The following is an 18,170-nucleotide window of genomic DNA, read 5'->3' as shown; positions in this document are numbered from 1 at the left end:
ATGTGAGAATGAAAGGAAAGCAACAAGCTGGACACACATCAAGCTGTTAAACTGACAGCTTTTCAGCATCTGTGAACGGCTGTATGAGACACTAGAAGTGGATTTTCTGAACCAGAACCTACACAAACAAGGCCAGTGGTCCTGCTCAGCTAATGGGAATAATGGTAGAATGCAACACTTCATATCTGAGGGCTCAAGAGGTTTGACCATTTTCTATCTTTTTCTACCTGAAGATGCAGCAACAACTCCTGATTCAAAGATGTTCAGCTGTGCAGCTGCAGAGATGAGGGAACGTGTCAAAGGTTCACGCTGCTAGTTGTGTGTTGAGAAGACGAGATCCAGCTGCTTTCAAGCCTTGTAGAAAGTAAAGTGCTGGTGGAAAAGGAGTGTACTGAGTTCCTGTGGATGAACGGGATGTTTGGGATGTGGAAGTGTCCCACAGAAGGAGAGTGGTGGGATCATCATGTTCTGAGACTCGCAGATGTTCAAGTCCAGGAACAAAAGCTCAGTTCAAGCTTGGAAACTGTGGATCTGTGAGATCGGAGTAAAAGCATTTAAGACCAGGACCTGAGAGGCCCACCAGACTTCTGAGTCTGTCTAATAAAACCTGCTGATCTACTGGATCAAAGGCGGCACTAAGATCCAGTAGAACCAGGACTGGAAGTTTCTGTGGGTCCAAGTTCCACCTGAGGTGGTTAACAATGTTTAAAAGGGCGTCTCGGTTCTGTGGTTGGTCCTAAAACCAGATTCAGATCCTTCTAAAATATTCTGTTTATTCAGAAACTTGTGTAAGTGAATAAAAAGAACTTTTTCTATCATGTGAGATAAAAGCGGTGAGTTGGATGCAGGTCGGTGGTTCTCCAGAAGGTTTGGGTGTAAATTCCTCTTCTTCAGAAGGGGCCTCACCACTGCTGTTTTACAGGCAGATGGGAAGACGCCCGTCTGAAGGAGGAACTCACCACGTCTACAAGCTCACGCTCAAAGAAAGCATCACATGTTTAAAGTGATGTGGGAATGGAGCTAAAAGGCAGCTTGTTGGTTGAGTTGGGAGAAAACTGGAGCAGCATCTCTGCATCAACCAGGACAAACTCTCCAGTGTTTCCTCGGGTAAAAACAAAGCTTCAGGTCTGTTAAGATCAACATGTCGCTGAGATAAAAACTGGATCTAATAGCATTGATTTTACTTCTGAAGTGGTCTGCAAAGTCCTCACATGCAGCATGTGATGCTGTCATGGAGGACTTGTTCAAATCTGGGTTTATTAAAAGATGTGTTGTTTTAAAAAGGAATCTGGGATTATTTTTATTGTGTGGAATCAGATGAAAAGTGGAGCGTTCTGGCCTGTTTCACTGCTTTATTGTAAACTCTGACTTGTTCCTTCAAACTTTCTAAATGAAAAGTTCATCTTGATTTCCTCCGTTTCCTCTCTGCTCTCCTGCAGCTTCTTTCCAGGTTTCTGGTTTCTTCGTTTCTCCGCGATGGTGTGAGTTTGGATCTTCTAGTTCTGGTTTTAAGTGGAGCTGCAGCATCAACGGCTGACTTCAGTTTCCTGTTAAAATCATCTCCAATAAAATCACACTTTTATTCTAGTGTAGCTTTAAAAATGTGTGTATAAAGAATAAAACGTGTTGCTGACTAAATATGAGTTCAGCTTTTCTTCATCTCCTCACAAATGGTCTTGGTGATGTGCATGTATCTGTCCAGCTGGGAAGCCAACACCTCCACATTGGGAAGTTTGGGAAGGAAGGAAACTTGTGCATCTCTTTGAACCTCCAGGAGGAGAGGACAGATTAGTGGTGCAGCCTGAACATGACTGAGTGGGATCTTTTCAGGCAGGTGTAACACCTGCTTCTCAGCGAACACATGCAGTGAGGTGGCGGCCAGCTTCTCCACGGCATCCAGGAAGACGTGGAGCTTCTCCAGACCTTCCAGAGTGTCCTTCAACACTTCAGCAGCTCCTTCTCCAGCTCTGCACGCTTGCTGTCTGCAGACATCTGAGTGAATCTGCTCTTCATAAACTCCAGGAAGGCCTTACCTTTATTCTCTGCCTGCTTAATATGGCTGAACTCTGCTCCATTTAGTCAGCTCTGTCTTTAACTCTGTTCCCTCCCTTCCTTCCACTTAGGATCCTTTTCACACAATTCTCTTCTTCTGCTCATGTCACTGAAGGAATCTGAGGCCAAGCTGCACAAGGTTTTCTTTACTTTCTGTCTGGAGGACAAAAATAAATCCTGTCAGTCTTTTTTTCTGCTGTAAAAATCTTTGTGTGAAGAAAAGGAAAAGAAATGAACACTGGGAGAATTGCTCCCAGCAGATTTCACCGCTAAAGATGTGGAACATGCAAACATGGGAAAGACAAATTCACCCCTTTTTGCTCATATCAGACGTCTGCTTATCACATGATTTCAGTTTGAAGTTTGTTTCCATTTAAAATGAGTTTCCAGCAACAAGCTGCTGTTTCAGGGGTGAACTAGAAGTGTTTTCATTTGTTCTCTGAAGGTCTTTGTCTTCAGAATAACGAAGCCTAGACTGGCCCAACCTGCAGCAGCTACATCTCCACATCTGGAGGAAAAGATTGACTTTTCTTCTCATTCTGGCTTTTATCTCAATAGATGAAAGTCAGGAAGCAGATAACAGGATAAACGAGCTTATCTAGTAAAAAGCAGCTTCATGTGGAGAAACCAGCATCAGAAGGAATATTTGGAATCAAGCCGCTCTCGTACAACTAAACAGCATAAAAATCTCTGTGGAAAAAGTCTTTGTTCCAATGAAATTCTTGCTGCAGAGAACAGTTTCTTTCTGTGTTGCACTAATGTGAAGGTTCCCAGTTTCCACTGCAGCCAGTAGAAGCTAAATAAAGCCTAGAAGCTAATAATGGATGAAGTGGTAAAAACACAGGAGCGTTCCTGTTTCCATCTGATGTTTTCATCTTAAATCAGCTGCTGCAGCTGTAAAATGTCTACAAATATACATCTGCTGTATCAGCTCTGATGTCTGATGATGCTGCAAACACTTCACTTCTCTGCTCATCACTAAATAGATAATAGATAAAAATAGAGACTCAATATCCAGCACAGAAGAAGAAAACCTTCTTCTTTACAACAACACTGTTAAAGTTTAGATTCTTTTAAAAATGATCCTCACTGCTCATTTAATACATGGCAGCATTCATTTAATGTTTCTATTAATTATTAATCAGCTTTAAGAATTTGGTGAAGTTGTTTCTAGAAAGAAAGGTCATGTGATTAGTTAGAAAAACAAGTTCAGATATAAAACTTGTTTAAATCAGGGATTTGTTCTTGATATTTTTCCTTTTTTTCTATTTTTCCCTCTTTAATGAACCATAGAACTATTGTATGTAAATGTTTGTATATTCTGTAAAACATCCTGTAATACATGGAAACGCTCACTATTCCATTTTTACACACATGGAAACATGACTCAGCAATATTTTTACCTGGTAAATAAGACGTTTAGAAAGAAGTTTCCACTGCTAGGTCTGCCAGAATTCTGCTTTTTATTCCTGCACATGGATTCTATTGTTGGTATCAGGACGTCTTTACTAAATGAAAAGTCCAGGAAGCCGTTCTTTCCCAGTATCACTGATATTAGCTGCAGAAATTCCAGGTGGATCCCTCCACAACCACCTGGATTTACGAATACCTCACAAACAGACCACAGTTTGTGAGACTGAAAGGTTGTGTGTCTGAGATGGTGGTCAGCAGCACTGGAACACCACAAGGGACTGTACTTTCACCATTTCTGTTCACGCTGTACACCTCAGACTTCCAGTACAACTCTGAGTTCTGTCATCTGCAGAAATACTCTGATGACTCAGCAGTTGTTGGGTGTATCAGTGATGGACAAGAAGCAGAGTACAGAGAACTGGTCGGTCAGTTTGTGAAATGGTGCGGTGACAATCATCTCATCTTGAATACCAAGAAAACAAAGGAGATGATTGTTGACTTCAGGAGGAACAAGAACACACATAGAAGTGTTTCCATCATGGGAGAGGAGGTGGAGGTGGTGGAGGAATACAAGTACCTTGGAGTTCAGCTGGACAACAGACTTGAGTGGAAAAGCAACACTGAGTACATTTACAAGAAAGGTCAGAGCAGACTCTACTTCTTAAGGAAGCTGAGATCTTTTAACGTCTGCACCAAAATGTTGCAAATGTTCTACAGGTCTGTTGTTGAAAGTGCAATCAGCTTTGCAGCAATCTGCTGGGGCAGCGGCATCAGAACCAGAGACTTGAAAAGAATTAACAAACTGATCAAGAAAGCTGGATCTGTGCTTGGAGTAACTCTGGAGCCGCTGGAGTTGATCATCAAAAAAAGAATTCTGTACAAGCTGACGAAGATAATGGAAGATCCTTCACACCCTCTACACAACGCCGTGACGAAACAACAGAGTGTGTTCAGTGGGAGGCTTGTTCAAGTCCGATGCAAGACAGAGAGATACAGAAGATCCTTCCTTCCAGCAGCTATCAGGCTGAAGAACAAAGCCCTTAATTAATTAATGTGATTGTTTAAAAAAAAAAAAAAAAAAAAAAAAAAAAAAAAAATTACTACTACTACAATATTGAATTTCCCTTTGGGATTAATAAAGTATTTTTCATTTCATTCATTTCATTTCATTTCATTTCCATGTTAGCTTTGTGTGGATAAACCCTGATGTGCTCGGCTGAATTGAGCTTTTCCATCATCTCGTTCTCACCGTCTGTTCCTGGCTTCAGGTCGGAGCTGGAAAATAAAACAACAGTGTAATAAGAGCCAGTAATTCATTTAACACTGACTGTTAAAAGTCCTTGTTGGTCTCACATCAGATCAGCAGCTTTCACTTGCTGCTTCTTTCTTTATGCTAAACCAACAAACCACACCTACTTCTGTTTCCATTTTTCCAACAAGTGGCCACGTTTTCTTTTAAAGCATCATTCAAGTGTTTTAGTGAGTCAGTAAAACTTTATTTATACAGCAGCTCTCAAGACAGAAAATCACAACGTGCTTCACAAGAGCCGACAACGTAAAAACAAAGAAACAAGGAATAAAAAGCAGATTTAAAAAGATGTTTTTAACTGACTTTTAAAAGCCACCACAGAATCCACCATCTCAAGTCCAAAGGAGGAGAGTTCCAGAGTCTGGGGGCCACTGAACAGAAGCTCCGCCTCCTTTAGTTTTTAACTTTGTATGGGCCCATCAGCAGGCCCTGGTCACAGGACCTCAGGGACCTGCAGGAGACTCGGCTTCAGAAGCCCTCTGATAGAGGCTGGTGTCTGTCCGTGAAGAGATCTCCAGATCAGGAAAAGAACCTGGAATTCTCTCTGGAATAAACCGGAAGCCAGTGCAGCTGCATCAAGATCGGAGTCACATGAGGAAACTTGGAGGATTTATCAGAAGCCTGGCAGCAGCATGTTGGACAACGTGGAGCCGTTCTAAAGAGGTTTAGCTCAGACAGGTGTGTAGTCCATCACAAGGATCCAATCCTGATGGAACAGAAGCAGGAAGAATGATTTGAATAACTTTATTTATATAATCAGACCAGACTGAACCATCTGATCCACAAAGCCAGTAATGTTGGGATTTCTTCATCATTTCCAGCAACAGAAGCAGCAAGGATACGTTGCTGGAAATGAGCGTCTTCTAGTATTTATTGATGCAGAATGCAGCCTCAAAGGGACACAAGCCAGAGTTCTCCTCGTGTCAGAGCCAAGCCGGGAAATCTGCAAAGACATCCGATGTAAAAGCAGATCAACATGCAGATGAGTTTAATGTCTGATGGAGGCAGATGCTTTGCTGTGGGGACAGTGAGCAGCCAGAGGGAAAAGCTGGTAGTGTCTAGTGATGGATAATAGCTGGTGTCTACATCAGCAGGACTTTACTTGGACACTTAAACTCTCACATCTCTATAGCTGCTCTGCTGAGAGCATGTTGAGCAGCTGTATCAGTGTTAGTAGCCGTACTGCTGTTACACACTGCCAACACCTGCAGAGAGCTGAAGATGCTGGAAGATCCTCATGAAATACATTAAAACAGGCTCAGCTTCTCACAGGCTGCATGGATTCTACTTTAGTCCTTTTAGACATTTTATTCTCTTTTTTTAAGTTGCACTGTGTTGATTTTTTCTTTATGTAGCATCAAGGGGGCACTAATCAGAGCGGTAAGCCAAGCCAACTTTATTTATAAAGAACTTTAAAACAGTAAGTACTGAGCAAAGTGCTGAACAGTTAGAACACATCACACATTTAAAAAGACATAAAATAAATGTAAAAACATCATTAAACAATGTAAAAATAAGACCACAAATAAAACAATAAAAACCAGATGAAGTCCAACAAAACTAAGATAACATGATCTCTGGAGTCTGTGGCTAAAAGAAAGTCATTAAAAACCCTCAGTAGTGCCGACTCTGTGCTCTGAAGAGACTTAAAACCAGACTAGAAAACCTTTAAAATATTATTTCCCTCTAAAAACTCTTTCAGCTGTTTGGAAACTATTTTCTCTACATTAAATAAAAGGAAGTTTGGGAATTGGTGTAAAACTGGACAGAACGCTGGGATCAAGGCGAGGCTTTTTTATTAATGGCTGCACTGCGGCATGTTTCCAGCTTCTTGGGACCAACCTGAGGACCGGCTGCTGGTAATAACAGCCAGAACATGTGGTCCCAGAGTGGAAATGACCTCTTTACATAAACCAGGAGGAAGGATGTGGATAGGGGAACCCGGAGGCTTCAGATAATCAACAATCTCTGGTAAGAAATCTAAGATCCAGGTTCAAACTGATGGAAGACGCAGGACAAGAGCCAGAGACTGATGGATGGGTGATAGGAGGAGACATCTGAGCCCTGATGTTAGCCACTTCATCCGCAAAGAAACTCCAACATGTCTCACCAGCCTCAGATGAAGCTTCACTGCAGACAGTCTGAGGATCATGAAGAACAACATGTGTTGTGTTAAAAAGGATGTGGGTCTTATTGGAGTCTGACAGAATAATAACTGACAGATATTTTCTTTTAGCATCTTTCATGGCTGCTGATAGCGAAGTCAACAGTCCTTTAACATGTGAAGTGCCTCCAGGAGCTCGTCCTGCTTCCAGTTTCACTCGGCTTTGCCACGTTCGTCTAACAGCAGCAGGTTTTCATCCAACCAAGGCTCACGTTTAGTTTCTGGCAGCCTGGGTTTTAATGGAGCCGGCACATTCATGTACAGGATTTTAAATGCTAGCAGGCAGAGCGGTGTCAGATACCACCGGCCTATGATCTGAAGAGCCAGCCTCACAAGTCCTCAGACTGGAACCAGACAAACCAGAAGATAAAACCAGGTCCAGTGTGTCTCTGTTCTTCAGTCGGCCCAACCACACACTGTGGAAAGTTAAAGAGTCAATAAGGGTTAGAAAATCCTTTGTAACACGCAGCATCTCTGAAGGAGCTGGAAGGTCCACATTAAACCAGTAGAAGCTGGACGTTTCCCAGAGTCCAGATTTATAAAAGAACAGGCAGAAAACAGCCAGATTAGCAGAGCTCTGAGGGGGATCTGGGGAACTCTTCACACATATGGAGAAAGTTCCTCTGGTCAGAAACCTTCTGCTCGTCCATAAAAATGTTGTGTCTTGTGCAGAGTTTAAGAACTGATTCTTAATTCCAGTCAAGAGACTGGAACCAGAACTTAAGGCTTTTATCAGTGGAGTCGTTAGGCCTATTTTAGGGGGGCTGAAGCCATCCTGAAATATTCTTAAACCCCCCTAAACAATTTAGTAATTCAGTGTTGTTAAAGATTTTCCTTTTCTTTTTTTTAAGAACAAAACTAGGAGAGTAATGAATCGAAAGTGGAGAAAGCCACTTATATAGAAAAGGGGTGGGACTCGATTAAAAAAATATTCTAATTAATTACAGACTTTGTAATTAATCTTGATTAATCGCATAACAAAATTTACCCCAAAAAGCAAAATATTTTTAATTTAAATTTATTTTTAAATTAATAGACAGAGATTAATATTGTAAACTCTATTAATGTCTGGAGAAAATGCATTTAAAACAGTAAAAAAGAAACAGATATATATCCCAGGCCAAACCTGATCAGACCTAAAGTTAAAGTATAATTTCAAATAGTTGAACTAACAGCTCCTGCTGTTCTATAATTAAGAGTCTGCACCATGGTACAGCACTTATGTTTTCATCCACTCTCTTCATTAACAGTAAATTAATGTCTGACAGTAAACCAGAGTGGGACCAGTCAACGCCAGCTTCAGTCTGGTCATGCAGCAGAGGTGATCATGTCCTGCTCTGACTGCAGCTGGAAGCTGGATGTTGCTTAAGGACCAGGCTTAGTGTGTTCTGCTGGACGGGGGAAGGAGGGGTTTACGCAGCAACGGCTGCTAATGGAGAAGAGTACACTGCATGTTCTTTTAATGTTACTCACCAAGAGTCTCTGATACCACCAAAACAATGTCAGTAGACTTGTTGATGGTCGCTTTTTCTTTAAATCACTGAAGGGGTCTGAAAAATTGCTAAATATAGTGCCAATCATGTGCATCAGTGTAATCAGTGTAGGAAACTGTACACAGACATATGTTCTACGATTAAATGTGTTAATTTTTAACATGTTTCTGTAATTGATTAATCATAACGCACTGATTTCTCAGTCTTTGTTAGTTATTTGTGAAGTTTTATGCTTGTGTGCTACATCCACTCACATCCTGTGCATTTCCTGGGGGCTAAGCCCCCCCCGGTCCTTAAGACCTAGTGACGCTCGTGGCTTTAAGAGCTTCAGAGGTCCAAAATCAGGTTTCTGTCTCTTTGTGGAAACCTCCAGTAGTTCTGAGCAGTTCAACTCCAACAGCACCGACTGCCATGTGTCGGATTTCTAACTAAGTCAGTAAACGCATCTCAGGGTTTACTTTCACTTTCCGTCAGGTCCTCGTGGTGCAGCTGCTTTTCTCCGTGAAGTCCTCCATCTGAAGGTAAAACTGAAGCCGTTTTATTTGGTTTGATTTATCAGACTGAGGGTCCAGAACAATCCAGAACCAAGACGGTGGAGAAGTGGTCCAACAGAACCACAGAGGAGGACATGAGGGAACAAAGACCAGAACAATCTGAGAAGCGAAGTGAACGAGGAGACTCGAAATTGAAGTGTGTGTATATATATATATATATATATATATATATATATATACATATATATAACTTACAAAACGTATTTAGAGCAGCACATTGGCCGGAAATGAGCAACTAAATGTGTGAAACCTAGAAAGTAAATCATGTCAAAAGGGCCGCCAACTCTCACGCATTTTTTTACAGACCATTTAAGCACCAGTGTTTGACTTTTTTTTCTCTGTGTAATATATAGGCTATTTTTCTAAGATCAAATCTTGAAAATGGCCTGTTCAAAACAGAAATCCGGATTCCGAAACTCACTTGGATCACGTAATCCAATCCTGGTTGTTATCTGGATAAAACCCTCAGTTTGGGCTGTTCAAAACTTTGGAGCAGAATCTGGATAACTTTGATTAAAAAAATAAATAAATAAAACAGGGTTATCCTGATCCCAACAGAGGGCAGGATTAGAAGGCGGATTTCAGGAAGAAACTGAGTACAATCTAACAACTGATCAAATAACAAAACTTTTGATTTTGTGCTTATGCTTATATTTGTATTTTGCACCTGACCTAAAGTGGTTTACACAGGGAATGGCTACTTATTAATTCTATTCTACATTCTATTCTACAGTCATTTAGCAGACGCTTTTATCCAAAGCGACTTACATTCAGACCCGGCTGCAGAAACAAATTAGAGGGAGGGCATCACATTTAGCTGGGGAAGGTAGCTACAGCAGCTAGGGAGCACAAGGAGCAGAACTAAGCAGCTGACCCTTCTGCCTGCAAGTAATGCAAGTTAAATTGACCAGGAGTATCAACGGAGTATCTGTGAGGTATGTGTGAGAAAGGATGGAGCAAGAATTTAACCACTTTAACCACAATAGAGTATGTAGTATGTTCATGCCGACAACGGCAAAAAGCAGCTAATCTCACAGCAACCGGACCGGTGAACTTAATCGTTTGACCTAATGACCCGCCCCCCTCCGTTTGTAATTGGCTAACATGTTGCCTTTGTTCATTGGTTGGATTGTAGGATTGACACATCAAGATAGATAGTTTGAAAGGAAGGTGGATACTCCGATTAAAAAAACAAAACCCAGACCCAAATAAAATAACGAAAAACTGCTTTTAGTCCATGCCGCCGGGTCTGCTTACATTTGAGAGTAAGAACAACACAAGCATGAATTCAAACAAGATGGGACGTCATAATTAAGTGAAAGTCAGACCGCTTTTGAGTCCAGTTGGACCCAGGTGCTGTCATGTAGTGCTAGTGCAGTGCATATAATTGTTTTTTTTTTTTTTTATTATTAGTCATTTTATTTAAATACAGGATCACGATTTCATCACACAATATCATCTTGGGCATAAGTGCACACAGCTTCTTCAGTACTTGGTTGAGCCAAAAAGCTGGACAAATCTTTCTAACTTATTTAGTTAAGCTAAATGTGGAAATGCTCCTTGAACAACTGAGTCTTTAGCTTGGTCTTAAAAGTGGATACGGACTCTTAAGAAATTTCTAACTGCACCCCTCAATACACATCCCGTCCTCTTATGAGATCATTATACTGTAACACATAAATGACCCACAGCAGACTTTTACTTCTTCATAACCATCGCTCCTCTTTCTGGACGCTCCACCGACCACGTTTCATCACCCTTCTTGTTTGCCGTTTTTTCGTCCGTTTTTGCCGGTGTTCTGTCGGGATCCCTGTTTCTGCTTTTGTCAGAGCTCATCTATTGGTTGTTGATCGTGTTTTGTTACTGCTACTTGTGATAATATGAAACATGTTTGATATTGTCGCAGATCCAAGACTAGGGAAAGATTGCAGCTCACACCTAACGACGGAGATGACGGGAGCGCTGGGACTCCAGGAAAACTCCTAAGATTTCCTAAAGACCTCCGTTTTCAGTCTGCGATCGTCAAAATCGTTTGGTGTGAGCCCAGCATAAGATGATGCACAAGTTCTGGTGAGTGACAGCATTTCTCCTCCCTCCCTCCCCCCAGTGACAGCAGGACGACCAGCACTCTGGCCCGAGCTGCTCGCTGATAGAAGCTGCTCAGCTACGGAAAATTGTGCCAGTCCAAGTTAAAGTGAACTGTTTTCCACAAAGCAAACTATTACATATGAATGAAAAATGGCGAGAGGGTGAACAGATATTTCTTAGTTTACAGCAAGGACCCTCTGGACTCCGGTCCGAATCTAGATCGTTAGGCACGTCAGTCCGGACCCAGCCCAACTTCGTCTTTCTAAATGTATCTTCCCTAAATAAATAAATAGTTTATAATGCGAAATAAAGTTTCTCTGGATATTATTCGCGGCGATCTAGTGATAACAATCTTTACGTTCACCAGGTTTTGCCGTCTCCACCGTCTCTGACTAGATTATATGGTGACAGCCAGCCTGCCTCTGTCAGGGAACCAGGCAGGAGGACACGCGCAGAGGCTGCTATAAATGACAGGAACCAGCAGCCTATCAGAACACAGGGCTTTGTGACCTTAGAGCCAATCAGAACCAGAGTAGGGCGGGCATTAGTAACAACTCCTAGCAAAGAACTTTTTTTAAAAAAAAACTATTATTTTTTATTTTATTTATTTATTTGCAAAACATCAAATTATAACAGAACAACAACATCAAAACACTTCTTGTTGCACCACCACGATAGAAACAGAGCAGGAAGAAGTTAAACTTATAATACCTGCCCGTCTATAAATAAAACATAAAATTTAAATGTTCTGTCAGCTAATTATATGACAAATACTGAAAAATCCTTAAACACATTACAATCCACACAAATTCCATCATGCAAGTTCATACAAACTAAATATTCTATTTTTATACATAGTTTTAAACTGAAAGATGTTTACACACATCTTTAATTCAATGTGTAACGAATTCCACAATTTGACACCACATATTGAAATACACATCTGTTTTAAAGTAGTCCTTAGAAACTAGTGATTAAAATGAAAATTTCTTCTATTATTCTGGTCTTCAGAAATAAAAACAAACAACTTCTGCAAACTTTCTGATAATTGTTTGCTTCTTGCCTTATACATAACTAATAATGTTTGTAGCTCAACTAAATCTTTATTTTTAATAAGTCTTGACTTCATAAACAGTTTGTTGGTGTACTCTCTTGAGTCGACTTTAAGAATAATTCTTACTGCTCTTTTTTGTAAAAGAAACAAAGGCTTTATATTACTCACATATGTATTACCCTACACTTCTACACAATAACTTAAATACGGCAAAATAAGTGAGCAATACAAAATCCTTAATACATTATAATTCAGCACATACTTTGCTTTGTTCAAAACATATATATTATTTGACATCTTCATTTTAATATAACCTATATGAGATTTCCATGTCAGTTTGTCGTCCATTATCACTCCCAAAAACCTAAATTCAAACACTCTGTCAATGTTAACACCATCTATATTCAAAAGAACCTCTTTTTTTCTTTTTGAAAAAAGCATAAATTTAATTTTGTTTAGATTTAAAAATAACCTGTTTTTATCAAACCAATTTTTAAGTTCAACTATTTCTTTTACTGTACTTTCTGATGGAGCTTTTGAATCATTCCCTGAACTAAAAATTTTGTGTCAACAAAAAAAAAAAAAAAAAAGCCACAATTTTGACACTTCAATTATGCCATTAATGTATAAAACGAAAAGTTTAGACCCAAAAACTGGATCTTGAGGAACTCCACATTAATTACTCATACACTCTGATTCATTACCAGCAAATTGTACTGTTGTCTGTTTTCCAGATAACTACTTAACCAGTCTAAGACTTGTCCTCTCACCCCATATGTCCGTAATTTTGACATTAAAAGAAAATGATCTATAGTATCAAATACTTTTTTAAGTCAATAAAAACCTCTTTTGTGTATTTATTGTTATCAATTGTAGTTGTAATTTCTTCCACTATTTCCATAAGTGCCACAGCTGTAGATCTGTTTGTTCTGAATCCATACTGCAAACAGTTTTTCAAGCATTTAGAAAATTGTGAAAGTAAAGACACTGGTCAACTCATGCTCATCTCCTGTTTTAAAAAGTGGGATAACCTTTGCAACTTTCATTTTATCTGGAAAAATACCCTTATGGAAAGAAAGATTAAAAATATAACACAGTGGTTTGCATATGCAATCAAATGTCATTTTTACAATAACCATGTCTAACCGTCACCATCAGCTGATGTCTTGTTTTTAGATTTAGTTACAATTGATCTAATTTAATTTTCATTCACATCTCCCAAAACATAGATTGCAACACTTTACAGCCTCCATCCCAGTTACCCTCTACCTGCTCCTCACCTGATTTCCCAGCATTAGAAAGATTAGGACCCACATTAACAAAAAAAAAAAAAAGAACTGAATTCATTTGCGGCTTCATTCATGTCTTTTATAACTTTACCATTGTCATTAACGAAATAGGCAGGCCAACCCATGGATGCAGAGCTATTACCTATTACCTTATTTAAAATTTTCCAGGCACCTTTGATATTACTTTTATTTTCCTTTAACTTTGTGTTATAATAATCCCTCTTAGCTTGTCTCAATATATTTGTCAATTTGTTTTTATAAGGCTTATATTGATTTTCAGCATTCTTTGTTCTAAATGATATGAGGTCCATGTAAAGTTTATTTTTCTATTTACATGCATTCCTCAAACCCTTTGTTATCCACAGCTTTGTATTATTATTACTTATATATATGGATTTTATTTTTGGACAATGCTTATCATAAAGTGACAAATCTTTATAAATGTCTCGTATGCTGCATTTACATCTCCTACATAAACCCCAGGCCACTTCTCTTTAAGCAGATCTTCCCTAAATTTAGTAATTGCCTCATCAGTTCTTACTCTTGTATATTTATATATTTCTTCCTCTTTCCTTTTAATTAATTGCCCATCATATGTTACAAAAACGGGTAAATGATCGCTTATATAATTTATTACTAGCCCACTTTTAACATTATTCTCCATGACATTTATAAAAATATTGTCAATCAAGGTTACACCAGTCAAAGTTGTTCTGCTAGGCTTGGTAATCAATGGGTATAATCCTCTACTATATATATATTAAAATGACAATGTTTTTGGCAGGACCTTCTCTAACACAGTAGCTGGCTGGTGATAGACAGGGTTTATACTTCAGCTATGCAGGGGCGTGTCTAGAAAAGTTCTTATTGGGGGGCAGGCAGGAGCACTGACCAGGAAAAGGGGGGCACAGATGAGACCTCTTTTTTTAGGTCTAGAGTTTATGAAATATTGAACTGATTATTACAACTAAAGATCTAGTTTATCAGCAGGTGTTTACTTTGGGTGATGCTGCTGTAGGACTTTTATCACTGCTGCACAAACACTCACACTTCAATGATCAAAGGGCAAAGCAGTTTTTAATCCAGATCATCAGTTTTTATCAGAGTTACTTCATCAATGTCGGCTGTTTAACTTCAGTCGTCACATCTGCTGGTTTTAGGACAGAAATAATCACCATGGAGACGGTTGGTGAGATGACGATGTGTGAATTCTGCACTATGATCTAAAACATGATAGAGATGATTAACATAAAGAAGTACATTACATGCTGCATTTACTGACCCTTGGACATCTGACGTTTACCCAAGAGAAGGTCAGTCATATTTGTAGCATCAGCTCGATCTGTTGATACAATACAGTAAAAATGGCAGTTTTCAGGCAAAATGGTGATTAATCATGAATATTTTGAAAGCTGTGGTTAATATCATTAAAAACCTTAATCATTTAAAAGCCCTAATTTGCACACATTCATGCTTTAAGACAATATGAAAGTTTGTAATATCTATAGAATATACATATAAGGTACAATAGATTGGTATGTAGATTTACTTACTGGAAATCCGGTTTGGTGATCCTGAAAAACGGGATTTTGAATCAGGGTGATCCAGTCCTATTTTGCTTTGAGCAACTGAGGTAAAAGTAAGGTGGATTACGTAATCCGCCGTCCTGAAAAATGGGATTCCCAAATCCGGATAGCTTTTATCCCGATGAAAACACCAAAAGAAGAAGAAAACTAGAAGAAAGAAGCAGTTTCTCTCAACTTCTTTTCTGTCTACATCTTCTTCTTCAGGTGCTGTTTATTTTGTAGTTCTGTGTTATCTTCTTCTTGTTACTCTTTTTCTCTTCTGGTTTGTGCCTAGCTCAATATTGCTCCTGCGATTTCCGGTGGTATTGCTTAGTCTTCTGCATCAAGCGACAGATTGTTAAGCTCAGTGAAAACAGACCAAATTACTTGCATAACTAATGCAGAAGACAAATGAAACAGACCGTCAGTCTGCGTATCTGCCTTCTGTGTTGAGCATAAATGGGCCTTTACCCTCACTAATCCTCACAGTTTTTCACTGTGCTTGAACAACATGAAGCAGCAAACCTGGATGAAAGATGAATGTTTTTTGACTGCTACAGACCCATGAGCCATGTCAAAGTTTGAAATGTTTAGTTTCAATGAGTTCAGTGAAGCTAGAGCTTTAAGTTTTTTTAAAATGTTTTTTTCTGCCAGGCATCATGCTTGGAGGAAACCAGGCACCGCTAATCACCTGACCTATACCATCCCTACAGTGAGGCATGGTGGTGGCAGCATCATTCTGTGGGGATGTTTTTTAGCAGCAGGAACTGGGAGACTAGTCAGGATAGAGGGAAAGATGAATGCAGCAATGTACAAAGACATCCTGGATGAAAACCTTCTCCAGAGTGCTCTTGATCTCAGACCGGGGTGACGATTCATCTATCAGCAGGACAACAACCCTAAGCACACAGCCAAGATATTGAAGGAGTGGCTTAAGAACAACTATGTGAATGTCCTTGAGTGGCCCAGCCAGAAGCCAGACTTGAATCCAATTGAACATTGAACATCTCTGCCAACAAAGACAATGGTGCAGTTCTACACAGCCATCATTGAGTCCATCCTCACTTCTTCCATCACCGTGTGGTACGCTGGAGCCACCACCAGGGACGTACAGAGGCTACAGCGTATCGTGCGCTCTGCTGAGAAGGTGATCGGCTGTACTCTCCCATCTCTCCAGAACCTGTACGCCTCCAGGACACTGGGCCGTGCGGGCCGGATCGCAGCCGACCCTTCTCATCCTGGTCATGGACTTTTTGAGCCACTCCCCTCAGGCAGGAGGCTACGGTCCATCCGGACCAGAACCTCTCGCCACAAGAAGAGTTTCTACCCCTCTGCTGTTGGACTCATGAACAAGAACTCTAGGCCATAAACGCTCTGTCTCAGTCACAGGACCTGTGCTTCATGCAAAAAGAGACAAACATACCAAAGCTACTTTACTGTCACTTTAGCATACTTTCTGGATTATGCTCTAATTCCATACCCATCCTGTATATTTTGTAATTTTGTGTTAAAGTGTAGAGACTTTATTTTGTTTTAAAATTTTTATTTTATATTTATTGCATGCTTAAACTTATAACTTATATTGTTTTTATGTCTGCACCAAGTACCACAGCATTTTCCTAATGATGTGAACCTGTTCACTCATATGGCAATAAAAAACCTTTCTGATTCTGATAGATCTAAAAATAGCTGTGCACCGATGCTTCCCATCCAACCTGATGGAGCTTGAGAGGTGCTGCAAAGAGGAATGGGCGAAGCTGCCCAAAGATAAGTGTGCCAAGCTTGTGGCATTGTATTCAAAAATACTTGAAGCTGTAACTGCTGCCAAAGGTGCATCAACACAGTTTTGAGCAAAGGCTTTGAAAGTGTATGTACATGTGATTTTAGTGTTTTATTTTTAATAAATTTGCAAAACTCTCTATAAAACCTTTTTCACATTGTCATTATGGGGTGTTGTGTGTAGAATTCTGAGAATAAAAATGAATTTATTCTATTTTGGAATAAGGCTGTAACATAAGTTGTGAAAAAAGTGAAGCTCTGTGAATATTTTCAGGATGCACCGAGCTGCTGAGAGCAACGCTGTTAAAATCAGGGTGCACTTAAATTTTTTGCTGATACACCCAAAGTAAAACGTTTGGCAAAACAGTGTGCAACCAATGCTAAAACTTAGTCTGGAGCCCTGTACTTGTAATTTAAATATGACCTCCAGCTCTCTCTGTGAACCTGGTCTGTACCACTACATCCCTGTCTTCTAGGAGGCCCTTCCTCCTTTACATAGTGGTATGATCCTAGTCTTTACTTATATGGAACTGACCTCATGGTGGGCTCATCAAAATAAAGTCCTGTCTCTTCCAAAGGTTTGGCTCCCTTAGACAGGAATCGGTTCTTCTTGTCTTGTTGTTCTTGTTGTTATGAACAGGTATATATAGTTAAATTATAGTTATGAACAGGTATATGCAGATAAATATTGCAGTTCTTATTTCCAGTTATTTGCATTTGTTTCCCTGCTGCTGAAGGGGGAGGAGTTATAAAGTCTGATAGCCTCAGGTAGGAAAGACCTCCTCTGGTGTTTAGTGGAGCTCCTCTGTGGTCTCAGTCTACGGCTAAAAGAGCTCTGACAAGACGTCAGTGTGGCATGCAGGGGATGAGAGACGTCCACGATACTGAGGAGCTTCCTCACCATCTTCCTCTCGAACACCTCCACCACAGACTCCAGTTCAACTCCTAGGACAGATCCAGCTGTCCTGATGAGCTTGTTGAGTCTTAGTGTTGGCTGTCTTCAGTCTGCTGCCCCAGCACAATACAGCATAGAAGATGACGATGGATATCATCGAGTGATAAAACCTCTGCAACAGGATCTTGCAGACGTTGACAGAATTGATCCCACACAACTGAGAGGCACATCCTTTCAGTACTCTGGGGCTGAAGCCTTCCTGGGACGACGGTGACAGAACTTCTCAAATCTTCAGCCATTAAGGTGACAGTGGGGCTCTCTCTTCATAATAACAATTGATAAATAATGATAAAAGATACCATCGAAATGAATATATGATAAAAACATGTAAATAAATTAAATAAATAATCAGATATACAGAAATAAAATATATAAAGGCCAGAAGAAGTTTGATGCAACAGACAACAAGGGGTTAAAGCCCCTCAGTGTCCAAGGTGAGGTTTTCAGAGGTCTTC

General features: G+C 39.9%; 1 long non-coding RNA gene across 1 annotated transcript; it reads left to right on the top strand.

The window, feature by feature from the left end:
• Positions 1-8,901: 8,901 nt before the first annotated feature.
• LOC121655670 lies at positions 8,902-16,091 on the top strand. The gene is made up of 3 exons (XR_006013268.1): positions 8,902-8,952; positions 10,892-11,055; positions 15,636-16,091. It is a non-coding gene; the product is annotated as an uncharacterized LOC121655670 (long non-coding RNA).
• The last annotated feature ends 2,079 nt before the right edge of the window (positions 16,092-18,170 follow it).

Source organism: Melanotaenia boesemani, chromosome 2, assembly GCF_017639745.1.
Source record: "Melanotaenia boesemani isolate fMelBoe1 chromosome 2, fMelBoe1.pri, whole genome shotgun sequence".
Lineage (NCBI taxonomy): Eukaryota > Metazoa > Chordata > Actinopteri > Atheriniformes > Melanotaeniidae > Melanotaenia > Melanotaenia boesemani.
The sequence above is the reverse complement of the archived record's forward strand: the minus strand, read 5'-3'. Positions and strand labels throughout refer to the sequence as shown.